Here is a 14,874-nt window from a genome sequence, read left to right on the forward strand (position 1 = left end):
TATGTCTATATGGTTCTTTCATGGCAAAATACGGCCCTGAATCGTAAAAATATACAAAAAACGTTAATTGTTTTAAAGGGTCTTGAGGCCAAACCTGGAACTATTGAAGATTATAAAGTTTTTTAGGACTTTCAATAACAATAATAAACGTGATTTTAGACCAAGAACATATCATGACCAATTTTTTTTTGTTATAAACCCAAGTCCTCTACAAATATGCCAAATATTTAAAAAAACTTCTTCGAGTTTGAGCAATACTTTACATAATTAATAAACGTAAACTAAAGTATGGCTTTCTAAAATATAGATACATTTGTTTCTCATCAAAGAAACATGTGTGTATAATTAAATTATGTACTATAGGCTAACTATTTTTTTTTACAAGCTAACATTCTTAAATTGTTTGGATAATTTTTATTCATATTACAAATAAAATTGAACTTTTAAAAGTAGTTTGAGTAAAAAATGAAACGCATACTAGGACTAAAAGTTTATTTTATTACCCTATTATATGGTTTTGAATATACAAATGGCATTATACTAATGGTAATACAAACTTAAGAATCACATAGATACAATCTAAATGTTACAATCCCTTATAGAATCAAAATAAGTTCTATTACAGTCATCGGATAGAATGAATGTACAAAATGAAATATCTTTTTTTTACTATTTTTTCTGAAACTATCAAATCAAAAAATAAGTTTCTTAGCTGCACCCACAAATATTAAACACCTTGGGCTAAACAAGTAAGCTAATATTTCATTAATATATTCAAATCAATGACCATTGAAAAAGCTAACAATTGATTTGATTTTACAACTTTAATCAAAATTAGGAAATTTTTGTATTATTTTAAGGTACAAAGTCATCAATTGACATTAAAGGAAATCCGTTTTGAAAGAAAAGGAAGAGAAAAAAAACCATTATGCTTATTTACATACACTTAAAAAAACTTCAAAGTATTTACAAGTGAAAACAAGGAATTTGACCCTCACTTTTTCTTGTTAAGTAAAATATCAAAATAAATACCTACCATAGTAGAGTGCTTCCCAAACTAGGGTTGGAGGACTCAAAGGAGGGCTTGTAAGATGATTTAAAAAAATTATTATATATGATTTAAATTGACATTATTTTAAGTGCATCAAAACTTAAATAATGATAAATTTACATATTCTTTATAAGTCTCTTCTGGATTATTTTAAAAAGTATTTTCCAGAAGATAGTGCTAAATAAAAACATAGATGGAAACGGCTCTTTTAAAGCTAAAGGTAATCATCTATCGTGCGAACTGGAAGAATAATTATAATTGATAGTATATAAATTATTCCAAGTGGTAGATATATTGCTGATTTTATACTTACAATATATTTGATTATTTCCTCGTTGTATTTCTTATTTTGTTGCTATTTTTTTCAATATACGTAGGATTAAAATCTTTATTTTGAGCAATATAGTCAAATAACTTAAATTATTTGCCTCCGGGTTTAACTTTATAGGTTGATATATGGCCTCTAAGTCATTTATTTGTATAAAATGAGATGTGTAAGCGTCACACATTGTCTAGCCACATATTTTAAGGGTCGAACGAAAAAAAAGTTTGGGAACCACTGTCCTAGTACATACAACAATATGTTAGTACTATGTATAATGTTCAATATCCACTCTATCCTTGTTTGCCGCAGAATATATCAGGGATTTTAATGTACATACGTGAGTAGAACAATAGTCTTAATGATTTATGAGCTGGCTTTAGTGCATTTTCTTTAAAACACAATATACATACACAAAAGCATTGTTGTGCAAATATGATGTAACAATTCATATGCAAGTTGGAAGGCATAAAAATGTGCATGCTTAATAGAGATGGATATTATTAGGGCTTGAATGATATATCAGTTGATTATACACAGTTTGAGAATAATTGATAATCGGATAAAATTTGTCAAAACACTTTTTGTTACTAATAAACAAAAACAGACATTTCTAAGGGAAAAAACGACATAAAAAAAATAAATAATGAAATTAATCATTGAAATTATCATTGACCATTTTTGAAATTTTATCTTTCTCTGTTATGCTTGATTAATCTGTTTGGTCCTGATAATACTTAATTAACTAATTTATTTAAAAAATGTGCAATAAATGTAGCTCTTATTATTCTTTTATTTTTTGAAAGTGATTCGATCAATCAATTATTTTTAAAAAGACTAGAAACTAGCATTAAATCTCATCCATGGACGGACCAGCCATGATTAAATTCAAACGCCTTTGTGTAGCAGTGCCGCTCTCACGGTTTTGTTATTGAGAGGGGGAGGGCTGATTAGAGGCTATTAAAGCTTTAAATCTGATGAAATTGATTCCGTAATAATGGTGTGTTTTGAGTTTGTCTTCAATAAGACTGATAACTAATGTATGAATCTTAAAATCTAACCAAAACTTCAAGGCATTTTGTTCCCTATACGGAACATTTCATTATTGTCACGTAAAGCCACACAGTTTGAGTCATAATTCAACTTGAGCTCCCCAAAAATGAAGTAAAAAGTTATCATTTATCTCTAATGAACCTAGTCAACCAACAATATATTTCCCCTTACATTTTTTTCGTCTTCCCGACTTTTAATGAACATCTTCTAAAATCTAAAAGATAACTCATAATTTTCTCTTAGAATGATAACAAAATAGTACCTCTAGCGGACATTTTTTTTTTTTTTTTTTTTTTTTTGTGGTACAATACATTTTGAACTATTGATCTCGTAGTTCTAATACTAATTGGTTTAATGCTTTAGAGGTTACAATCGTTTTTTGTTTTTTTTTATATCGGATGAATTGCAATGTACATATCACATCCCTCTTAGGAAGTTACTATTCTAACATTATAATACAAGTACTACTTAAAGCTAATTCGAGCACAAGGTTTTAAGAAACTTCAGCTCTTATCTATTAGTATTAGTATTTAGGATAGTGAGTAACTTAAATGATAAATACACAACCCCAAAAATAAGTATCTTCCTTGAAACTCTACAATGGCTTTGCATTCTCTTATTGATAACATGATGTAGTGTTAAAAGTCCAAACTGGACCCGGGGGAGTTAAAAACATCCCAGGCTAATCACCTTTTGGGTGTATGTCGAGGGAAAGGCCCGTCATCCAAACACTGAGTCCCTCAAAGTCACTGTCAGTCAGAATTAGGACGCCAAGAAAGAGGATTACATCTGCAGTGGGTGCCAGTCCTTCATAGTTTTAATTTGAAAATGACAACGATAAGTCATTGAACGGAACTAAAACGGGTCAATGTAAATCAAACACACGTTTGTTCTAATTTTATCTCTCTTTGTGTATTTACAATTATTTTATAGCTTTATTCTGTCTAAATAATGAAAGGACAACTGCCTTGGGACTATTATTTTCATGATTCAATTATTTGCTCTGAAAGCTTATCCAATCACATATAATAGACAATATATATAATATATTTATTATATACATATTTTGTAATATGCTGTTCCAATATTCAAACTTTGTAGTTTATTTGTTACATCACGTTTGTTTGTTGCTACTTATTTTTATAATCAAAGCTTTCTAGGTATATATTTACAATATACATATAATAAACAAACAACAGATGCAGTCTTTGTCTCTTTCCCAGGGTCGTGTGTCCTCCATTCTTTGTAGCAAAAAAAGTTTCCAATCCTTTACGTTAGATGTAATTGAACTCCACTTAATGAATGTTTATTGTTACTATATTATTTAAGGGTGAATTAGCTCTTTAATTGAAGTAGCTTTGAATAAGTTATGCGTGTTATTACTCGATTTATCATCTGTTCCAACAAATATACACCAATTTGTTTTTGTTTACTCATAAAATGTAAATTGTAGACCAACCTAATTCATGGCCTGGGAATTGAGATTGATTGCATTCCCGCGAATTATCAATTTTTAATTAATTGAGTATTTAAACTTATATTATGGTGTTGTCCCACTAATAAGAACATTTATATTTTTGGTCAGCTGTTGATTTTTCTAATCCTTAAGATTATAGATGTATAAAATATGTTATAAAACAGGAGAATTGAGGATCAATATTGTAGTGAATCCAGTCTATGTGTCTATGCTATGTACGGAGTAGGATTTGCGTTTATTTCCTTCTCCCTAGGCTGTTTGCACCTGATCTAATAATATGTCATGATAGCTTAGCTGCTGCCCTCCAAAATATCCTTCAAATTGTCAGTGGTACTACGTTAATTTTTACATATCGTCACTGGTCAAGATACATTATATACAAGGTTGTGCCCTTATCGGTGTAGTAGTTCTAGCGGTTAAAGCGTTTCCGGTTCTTGATCCGAATCTAGAATGCGATATATTGCTTATCTGTCTCGGTTCTTGTACTTCTGTTCCTATAAAGAAAATACAATATATATTATAAAAAATAAATTAATTTTAATCAATAAGTCAATTTTCTGAGTTTTTTTTTTTTTTTTTTTTTTGCACAATTGCAGCGTTTTTCCCTAATTTTATTATGTCACCAGGGTGATACAGTTGTATCAGAGTTCCGAGTAGCTAAAGGGCTTCTTATTCTTGTTTGGTTGAATTAGTTATATCTCCTTTTAAGCTGTGAACAAATCCAAACAATTATAATTGAATAAAAAATTTATCTTTGGAAGGAATTGGGTAATTACCAGCTGACTTCGGCATTTTTTTTTCTATTTCTTATCGGAGGAGAAGTTGCATGATACTATCTAGGTATATGTGTAAAATGTAAGGTGACTATATAGTCACCTTGGAAAATATATAATACAAAAATATATCCATAAATATTTAGTTATAATTAATGTAAATAAATATCTTATAAATAATATGAATAAATAAAAAAAATAGTATCGCAATAATATTATTTATGTTCTTCCATATGAAGCAATCATTTGTATACAAAAATTTTGATTTCTTATATAAAATTATGTTAAATTAAAAATGTACTATTTATAATTCAATAAAATAAATTAAATTTTTAGTCTCGGAACTTTGTTCCCTTTAATCACAGAACCTTTTGTAGGAAAGGGATCATATTCAGCATTCAATGATAAGAGGTATTTATTAAAGCATCTAAAAATATAAATTATTTAGTATTTACGACTTATATATTAAGTTTGACATAATAATAACTTATTTAAGTAGACAAGAAGTTGGTATTAGGGTCACTAATACTCTAAATTATAGCTTTTAATACTGACCTTAAATATAAATATTATTCTAACAAATGCTTATTTATAGCTACCAGTCTTTTTAATATCGTAAAAGTTTTTTAACGTCCATAAAATAATAATGCATATCTTAGAAATGGGACTCCATTCTCAAATTAAAATGTAGGGCAATTGTAAAGCAATACTTACTAATCATTTTTCCCAATGGTACATCCACTCTCATAATTACAATTTAATGAATTTGTTTCCATTTTCTCAAAGTTACATTGCATAATAAGGATTGTTTGTTGAGATCTTTCAATCTACCTAAATGAGTTTTATGTACATATCAAGGGTACACAATGAGCAAATGTACTTTTATATTCAATGCACCCGGTCAACATTCTCAGTCTCTTCCCAAAGTAATCACAATAATGAGATGAATGCCTTAGTCATCAGCATAATATATGTCTGTTTTTATCTGAAGATACACTGAGCCTCCTCTTCATCTTCATATTTGTCTAAGTATCTCATTAGAGCTTTTACTTGCTGTCACTATTTGTCTTCTTTTGAAGGAGACTTCTTATGTCACCATGTTTGATCTTAGGAGTATAAATAACCTGTCACCTTTTATTGTTATTAGAGTAGTATGTAATAAGTATTTTCTAATAATATATATGTGTTCCTTATAAGTCGTCCATCGTATTATTTAATGAAGAGTGTCTTGAGAGCGTTGACTCAATTCTTATTACTTTCCATGCTTCAGAGACTGCATATGTTTGTACATATATTAAGTGACTTTTGGGGACAAATCAAACTTGTAATTTATCTATGCATAATTAGACAGTTGAAATAAATAAATTATTAATAATCAATTCATTTTCGAAGTGTTCACACACACACCTACATACATAGTTATTGTTTCCCCTCGTATCAATTGTTGAAACCTAGCTTATCTTAATTGAAAGCCTCATTAAATAATTATAATGTTTCGTTGATTGCAAGTCTTACCATTAATATTTTACGCTGTTTTTAACATTTATATAAGTTCAAATTTGTGTTTTTAAAATTTCCACATAAATTTTAATCGAAAACTTTAATTTCAAATGCTGCTAAACTAGTCTTCAATTATGTAGAAGGTATAATTAAATACAAATCATGAAGTTTTAATGTGAAAAGTATTTATTAGGAGAAAATTAATTATTAACATAGTTAATACGTTTAAAAAAATAGAGGTAATCTATTTCTCTACGACTATTCAATCCGTTATATGTTACGTCATTGAATCAAGTTTTCAATTGAACACAATTAACTTAATAAATTGTAATCAAACTTTAATCCAAACATAATCACGTAACTAAAAATATATTTTTAGTGAATATGGCTTGATATTAATCTTCTTGTAGATATTCTTTTCGAGTTTTGGCAATATTTTTTTTCGACACATTATATTTTGTTGTCAATAAATTTATAGAGTTTATTTTTTATAGATTACACTGGAGATTTGAGGAAGTAAAACTTATTTCAATTTTATCAATAGACAGGGTCCGTTAGTTACACTGTGAGATCGGTGTAGGGCAAAGATAAATGGGTGGGCACTTTTCCTCTTTTACTATAAAAAAAAAGATATCTTTACTATTTTTTAAATTAATTTTTTTAAAGCAAAAAAATATTGACCTTTTTTATTAAAATTTTTCAACCGAGTAATAGAATTACGTTAAATTAAAAAAAATATAATGCTCAGTTTTTTTTTAAATTACGTCCATATTTCATGAAATGACATTTTTTAGGAATTAATATTTGTTCCTATTTTAATGGCCTTTTATAAAAAATTATTTTTTTCTCAGATCCCCCTTAAAACCATCCCTATTAAGGGACTCTTATGCACTGAAAAGTAATTTATGACTTCTTTAGAGCAATGAAAGTAGTCTGAATAAAATTGGAATTAGAATACTGATGTGGAATGTTAGTTTCCACTTTTATTGTTATAGGATGAAAGATTGCTCTGGGAATATAAAGTAGCACTAAAGTTATAAGCCAAACGATGACACGTAATAATTTATTCTTCATGTTAAGTAGGCAACTAGGCCATAACTGACGGTACCATAAATATTACAGTATGGTCAATGATTTAAATCTGGTGTTTTTGTAAGCTGGGCTGTTTATTAATAATTGGTAATCTGAAGAATGAATTTTGTTTTCCACCGCATTATTATTTAATTCCTAAGTAGGGAACATCCTTTCTTAAATAGGTTCAATTATATTCCAAACCTGATTGAACGTTCAAGTTTGCTCATAAAAGACCGAGCGTAACCCTAAGGGTTTCTTGCATAGTTATAATTGTAAGTCCTTGTTGGACTCAGAGTAGAATTGGGGATCGATATTGGATTTTTCTAGCAAATGTCCTGGTTTCTACCCTTTTCTCCTTCCTCTTTTGTCACAGCTGATTGTATTCAATCAAATGAAACATCATAAGCATTATTCTTTTTCTCCTCCAAAATATTCTTCAAAATGTCAGGGTTACCATGTTGATAGTTGGTTTTATAGCATGTCCATTCTACACTGGATTCTCATGACTATGTTCTCACACTATGACTAACTACAAAACAACCATGTCATCATTATAATTAAATTAACAAGGTGAAAAATTGCATACGTCATTGAGAAAAAATGACATTTCCGGTATCTCAAAAACAATATCTTGCAGGATGGGGAGGGGGAGGTTAGTTTTCAAAAGCCAAGGAGATAATCTCCGTTCCTCACATTGATTTATAGTTTCAATTTATTATGAGATTTGTAAACTTTATGATTTAAAATCTTCGCGCAAATAAATAAGTGTATTTATTATTGCTTTCAAATAGTTATCGAACCCGTGCAATTTACAGATGATCACATACAGAGCTTTAACCAGTAACATAACTCTCTTTTTTCAAAATACAATAAAATAAGTATTATAAATCAGAAGAGTTTTACTTTTGTTTCATCATACAGATTTGATTTTACACAGTATTGAAGTCACTGAATAAAATTTGGTATTTTAATATCCGATATATTTTTTTTCATATCTCTTTAAATAATTTTTTATTGAAAAGTTATAGAGGGATAGTTATATAATACAAAAAAAGAGACAAAACTTCAAATTTTGCAAATTCGCAACATATCTTATCTTAAATTTCGCATGACAACTTGATAAAATAATAATAAGTTATTAACAAATATAGTAGTATAGCATAGAAGTATATATTATATTTAATGTAATGATTTAAGGGGTAATTAAAGAACACGTTTGGACGAAAACAACATATTTATTGTTTCATACAAACACATAAACATTAAGATACCAACTGTTTGATAGAATTTTTTTTTCAAAAATTAAATTTGTGAAAAGTTTTAGATTTTTGAAAAAAAATGTATTATAAAATTGAATATTTGATTTTTTTTTTTCCAAAATAAGGAAATAAGAAATTTTATTTTACAAATTTTCTTCGAAAAAATTTCAATTTTTAGGTTTTTTAAAGAATAATAAAAATCAAGGAGCCCCACACCCTGCCCCAAAAAAATAATAATTGTATATAATCTTGTGGACGCTCCTGTTTCCGAAATGGTATTTTTTGACTTTTATTTGAAATAGTAAGGAATTGGAATCGGCAATGGTCATTTATAATGGAATCAAATCGGCATAGGGATTTTATTTTTTGGTTCCTTTATCACTAGAAACAATTATAATACAACAAATTAATTTTAATTTTATGGTTCAAAAGTTTACACGATATAAAAAAAAAAAAAGAAGGACAAAATATACTATAAAAAAAAAGAACGAAGTTTTTATGTTTTGTGTACACAAAATGTATAATGCGACCCTATATTATTTAGAGTGGATATTTTGTAGAGTGTGAGGAGAAGGGGGGAGACTTATGATCAGTGATAAAAATTCTGTGTACAGGGGTGTCTGCAAGGGTTGGGCTGGAGGGGCTTTAGCCTAATCCAAATTAAGGAATGTTTCCTCTTAACTAGGATTTTTTTTTCAAAATATTTAATATATCAAATTAAATTAAGTTTTTCAATTTTTGTCTTCCAAAAAATTTAACTTTCTCTGAATAGCTATGAATTTTTGAAAATTTTAATTTTTGGATGTTTTTTTCAAAAAAATTCAAACCCACAAAAAAAATGTATATGGTATGTATGTGCCTATGAAATGAGACTTTTAAAAAAAGTTGAACGTTCGTCTTTGGCTGCAAACCAGCCATCGATCTATTTTTTGGCTTCAGCGTGAGAATCGAAGCATAAATCATTGAGTGCATGGCCCATCGATGCAAATAAGTTGCTAGGTCTGGTGAGTAAGCCGCTTGAGCAAGAGCTTCCCAGTTGTACGATTCAACAAGCTGGTGGGTGGTTAGAAAGCGATGCGGTGGTGCGTTGTCATCAAGGAAAATTACTTTGTGTTGCCTGGCTTTATATTTTGGGCGTTTTTGTTGTACAACATGGTTCAAATTGGTCAATTGTTGTTGGCAGCGATTACCATTAACAGTTTGACCGGGAAGTAGAAGGTCATACCATATGGCACCACACTGGTCCCTAAACACACGCAGCATTGGCTTCTTTCTGAAACTATCTGCCTTGCAGTCGGTTTGGCCTTGCAGCCACGGTCAACATATTCCCTTTTTCACTACGGATTCTTGAAATAGACCAACTTTTCATCGCCAGTTACGATTCCATGCAAAACGCCTTCCTTTTGTACCGGGCGAGCAGCATTTCACAAATGTTTTTTTGGTTTTCTTGCTGCCTTTCATTCAGTTCATTTGGCACCCATCTACCGATCTTTAAAACTTTTCCCATTGCTTTTAAACGTTTTCCAACGATCCGACGGTCAAAACCCAATTTTTCTGCTAGCTGTTCTTGCGTTGGGTGATCATCTTCATCGAGCAATGCTTGCAATTAGGGTTCTTTAAACTTTTTCAGTGGCCAGCTGCACTCTCCATTTCTCACGCCAAAATCACCCCTTTGGAATTTTTCACACCACCTGAAGCACTGTGCTCTGCTTAGAGCATGTCTACCGTAAAATTTTACAAGTATTTGATGGGGTTGAGAAACGTTTTCTTCAATTGGTAACAGAAAATCAATGATGTTCGCACATCGTAGCTTGTAGGCACAAAGGAGACCTTTTTACGAGTGAAAAAAGTGTGTTGTTGAATGAAACTATGCAAACAATAAACTAAATATTGTTGACACATTTGGAAATAAGCATTTAGATTTTTGGACCGGTTTATAATATCTAACTGGTGACACCTAGGGACCAATAGCCAAAAGTCTCATTTCATAGGCACATACCTAGTATAATCCTGCGGACGCCCCTTGTGTACAATGGGTAAGTTAAAAAAAAACTGATAATATATTCAGGGTGCGTGGACAAAATCTGTCACATTTTAAAGACGACATTACTCCACCAGCTGATGTCTGATCTGTCTGTTTTTCGTGTTAAAATTTTTCCCGGGTCATAGGCTTCAGTTATTGTTTACCAATTGTAGTGATAGCATCATTTTAACGTAGCAGCAGGACTGGGCTCCGGCCCACAAAGCTAAGGGGACGCAAGAATGGCTGAAAAGTAATGTTTTTGCGTTCGTACCCTTCTCCTCTTGGCCTCCCTCATCACCGGATTTGAACCCATTGGACTACTTTATCTCCTCCCACAACACCAAGCAGTCTCTCATCAACTGCATCAAGGAGAAATTCAGTGACATAGAAGAAGCGCAGATCCAAAATGCCTGTTCTCTGTTTCGTAGCCGCATTGAAAGAGTTTTGGCTGCAGACGGCAACTACATTAAATAGATAGCTGCTCTATATCCTAATAAAGATATTCATTTATATTTTGTCAATAAATATTATAAAATAAGCTTGTAGTTGTTGTTTTTTGATGTGGCAGATTTTGTCCACGCACTCTGTAATATTATAACGTTTCATTAGATCAGCTACAATCATCTGTGGCAAGGGAAGAAAAAGATAAGGAAATAAACAAGAACATTTGATAGAATTACGTTGTTGTCGATCCCCAATTCTACTCTGAGTCCAACAAGGACTTCCAATTATAACTCCGCAACAAATCATCTGGATTAAGTTCCATCTTTTATGAGCACACAAGAATGTTTAATCAGGCTTTGAATATAATTTAATATATTTTAGAAGGATGTTGATTACACAGGAATTAAATAATTTTAATGACAACTTCTATAAAAAATAAAATTTATTCTTCAAATTACCAATTCCAAAAATAGGAGCCAGTAAAAAAATTCACTGGATGTACATAACTGCTTAGTATACTCCTAAATCAAGGCCCTGTTGCTTGTTATATTATTTTTGAAGGAGAAAATGAATTATGGCTATAGAGAAGAGAACCATCAATAGTAGTATATAGAGAATATTTTAAATTAAATTCTTCGAAACTTTTTTTAAACATTTTCCAATAAATAAACCAAAAATATGGGGGAATTCATCATTCAGAGCGGATGTTAATACCACGTCCATCTATAGGGTAATGAAAAAAAGAAGAAAAAAAGAACGAAAGTACTAAACCGTTTTTCCTTTTCTTATCTTAAAACTGTTAGTTGTTTATTTTATAAAAATTATAAATTTACAAAAATTCCAAAAACCATGCCCCCCTAAAAAGTAATATGTATATAATCCAGCAGACGCCCCTGTACATAGATATTTAGGTTCATAATATATTCTCCAATATCATTAATACTTTTTTTTCTCATGTAGGTACTTCGTCCATCTTTAATCAATGTAAAGTACCAATACGCAAGGTTGAACTTTAAAGTCTTTTCAAGTTTCTACTAATGTATAACTCATTTGTGGTCGTCCAATTATTTTCCCATTTGTCAAATCAAAGGAATAACAAACCATGAATAATTCAAGACGCATAAAGTCATTATCCCAGGCAACAGGTTTGAAATAACTTAAATACATAATAATAAAGAAGGGGTATGTGTAAAGAAAAAACGAAGCATAGCGATCAAAAAAAGGAAAACGGTTGATGTATGTCCTCTTTCTTCTCTTTTGTTGATTATTTATTATTCGTGGGTGTGTGAACATCTTCCTCTAATGTCGCCTTTCTTTGGTGTAACTTGATTTAAAATTGGACAATAAACTAAATATCTATTTGAATTTATATATAATTTTAATATTTTCCCTGTACTCCCGGGGGGTCCATTGAAATCTGAAAACTTACTAATCCAATAATTAATGAAGGTTGATTAATTAAAATTAAGTTATATTTCGATATGTTAAAGCAAAAACAATTAGCTATAAAAGTAAACTAACCTGAGCTCTTTAACTTACGTACAAGTTCAGAAAGTTACCCTTGAGCAATTCGCGAACTCCAAGGAGTTAGTCGTCCCCAAAACCACCGTCTACGTCGTTAGTAATTCCCGAAACGTTTGAGAGGAAGAAGGTTCTGTAAAAAAGGCCAAGTTGGATCTGGAGGAGTTAAAGAAAACAGCCCAGGCCAATACCATAAGTCCATGAGGGGGCATGCAAAAGATCTTGGGGTTTCACACCAGACTGTGCAGAAAACTATAAAAAAGTGGGTGGAAAGTGCCTTGTGAGGGTGGAGAGGCCACTTTTGACATAAACAATGAAAGAACCCCATTTCCTCTGTTGCAAGACTCTATTAAGTTCTTTTGAACTCTTTTTTGACACTTTTGTCCTCCCCCCCCCCCCACCAGCTCTGATACCAACCCCCTCATCCACACCTTTTGGTTTCATGTCGAGGAAAAGGTCTGCAGTGTCCTTCATCCAAATACAAAGACACTCAAAGCCACTTCCAGCCATGTCTTGGACGCCATGTCAGAGGACTACATCAGCAGCAGATGCCAGGCCTTACACCTTTACCTGGAAGCCATTATTGTAAATTAAGGGGGCTATTGATGATGCATAGAGCTCAGACACACATTTAGTAATGCCATTCATTTTTTTGAAATTCTATAGTTAATTAATAAATTATATCTTGTTAAAGTTTAAAATTCAAAATGTTCATATTTAAAAGGACCACTTGGTAATTGCATTGATACTTATAAGGTTTTGTTTTTAATAGTATTAATTCATTTTCCCCCAAAAATCATATAACAATCATCTTATATTAAACATGGTCTTGATTCAGGTGTACCATATGTCTTGTACCCACCTTCTCCTCGCACTCCTTTATATATACCATTTCTGCATGTAACTCTATTTATCCATGATACCCTTCGTTTTATAGTGGTTATAATATTGTTAAATATATAAATAAGCATTGTATCTTTTTCAATTTAGGGCAGCAAATTGAAGTTCAATCCATTATTACCCCAGCCCCACATGTTGTTTCTACAAATAAGAAAGGTTGATTCGAGAAAACGAAATTAATAATGTTTTTTTTCTCTTCTCATCAGCATAATGATAAAAATATCATTATGTTATTAAATCTTAAACATGACTATATATACTAAATGTTTTTTTTGAATTGTAGTTTAGTTTATAGCCTAAACTTAGTGTAATTAATTAGACTGATATTTGTCTCAAATTTTATGAGCAATGTTCGTACCTTAATACAATAGGATTCGGATTATGGTTACATTTTACTGATTCCGAAACAAGGAATAACCAAATTTCATTACAATACGGATGTGTGCAGAGGTATTTACACTAAACTTTAAAATATATGATTGTATATATTTCTTTATTGGGCATAGTTTTTTTTAAATAATAATTTGGAGCAGCTATTTTTGAATATTTTCTTATTTATATTATTTATTTTTGTTGTGGCTACTTAGAAACAACAACAATCAATAAAAAAATAACGCCATAAAGATGTACATCTAAATCAAAACTAGTGTAAATACTTATTCACACCTCTGTGTAGTAATAACATTGGGTTATTCATTGTTTCGGAATAAGTAATTATTAAAAATGTAAACAACTTCTCTGTAAGACCATAATTATTGTTATAAAAAATAAATTGACACATCGTTATTGGCAACTTTTCCTCACAAAGGAAATAGATAAAAGGTCAAAATCAGTTGGTAATTAGTCAATTCTTCCAACTATGGAATTAATTTTCAATAATTAATAGCTGACATTTGTTTACTGCTTAATAAGAACTTATTCGAATCCAATCAATCAATAAAATAACACTGATTAGAAGAAAATAAGAAGAAACATCGACAACAGCCAAACAGTGTAAGTTTTTTGAGTTGGTAAGATAACGCCGTATGACCACAATATTTTTAACATTGATTGGTGGAATTAGAATTAGTTCATTTTAAGTTGTAAGTAATTCTCAACAACTATTGCATAATAATTCCGTAGTTGGAAAAAATGGGCTCATTATAATTAGCCAACAAAATCACACTTTTTTTTATGTATTAGAACATCATATCCTCAACTTAGTAGAATTTGATTCCAAATATCAGAAAAAGGCAATACATTTTTTTGTTAATTTGAGCTATTTTTAAGGTTCAAAGCTGTTTTAAGGACATAGTGTTAAAGATAGGGACAAATCAAGTTAAAGCCTTTTAAAGCGGAATGTTAAAAAAATCTAAAACCATTTTTAAAATGTCTGCATCATGCTTATAACTCGAATTATCTTTGTTTAAAGTGGAAAATAGATGATTTTTATTCAAAGGTTCATAGCTTCAAGACAAATATATTCAGAAAGTTTAAA

At 30.4% G+C, this 14,874-nt stretch overlaps 1 protein-coding gene across 1 annotated transcript in view; it reads left to right on the forward strand.

Annotated features, from left to right (window-relative positions):
• The window catches only part of LOC121128502 (troponin C, isotype gamma), a 53,203-nt gene that overhangs the window by 20,391 nt on the left and 17,938 nt on the right, over positions 1–14,874 (forward strand). The window contains exon 2 of the mRNA XM_040724087.2: positions 11,937–12,121. The gene's annotated coding sequence lies outside the window, so the exon portion shown is untranslated. The remainder of the gene's footprint in view (positions 1–11,936; positions 12,122–14,874) is intronic.

Source organism: Lepeophtheirus salmonis, chromosome 13, assembly GCF_016086655.4.
Source record: "Lepeophtheirus salmonis chromosome 13, UVic_Lsal_1.4, whole genome shotgun sequence".
NCBI lineage: Eukaryota > Metazoa > Arthropoda > Copepoda > Siphonostomatoida > Caligidae > Lepeophtheirus > Lepeophtheirus salmonis.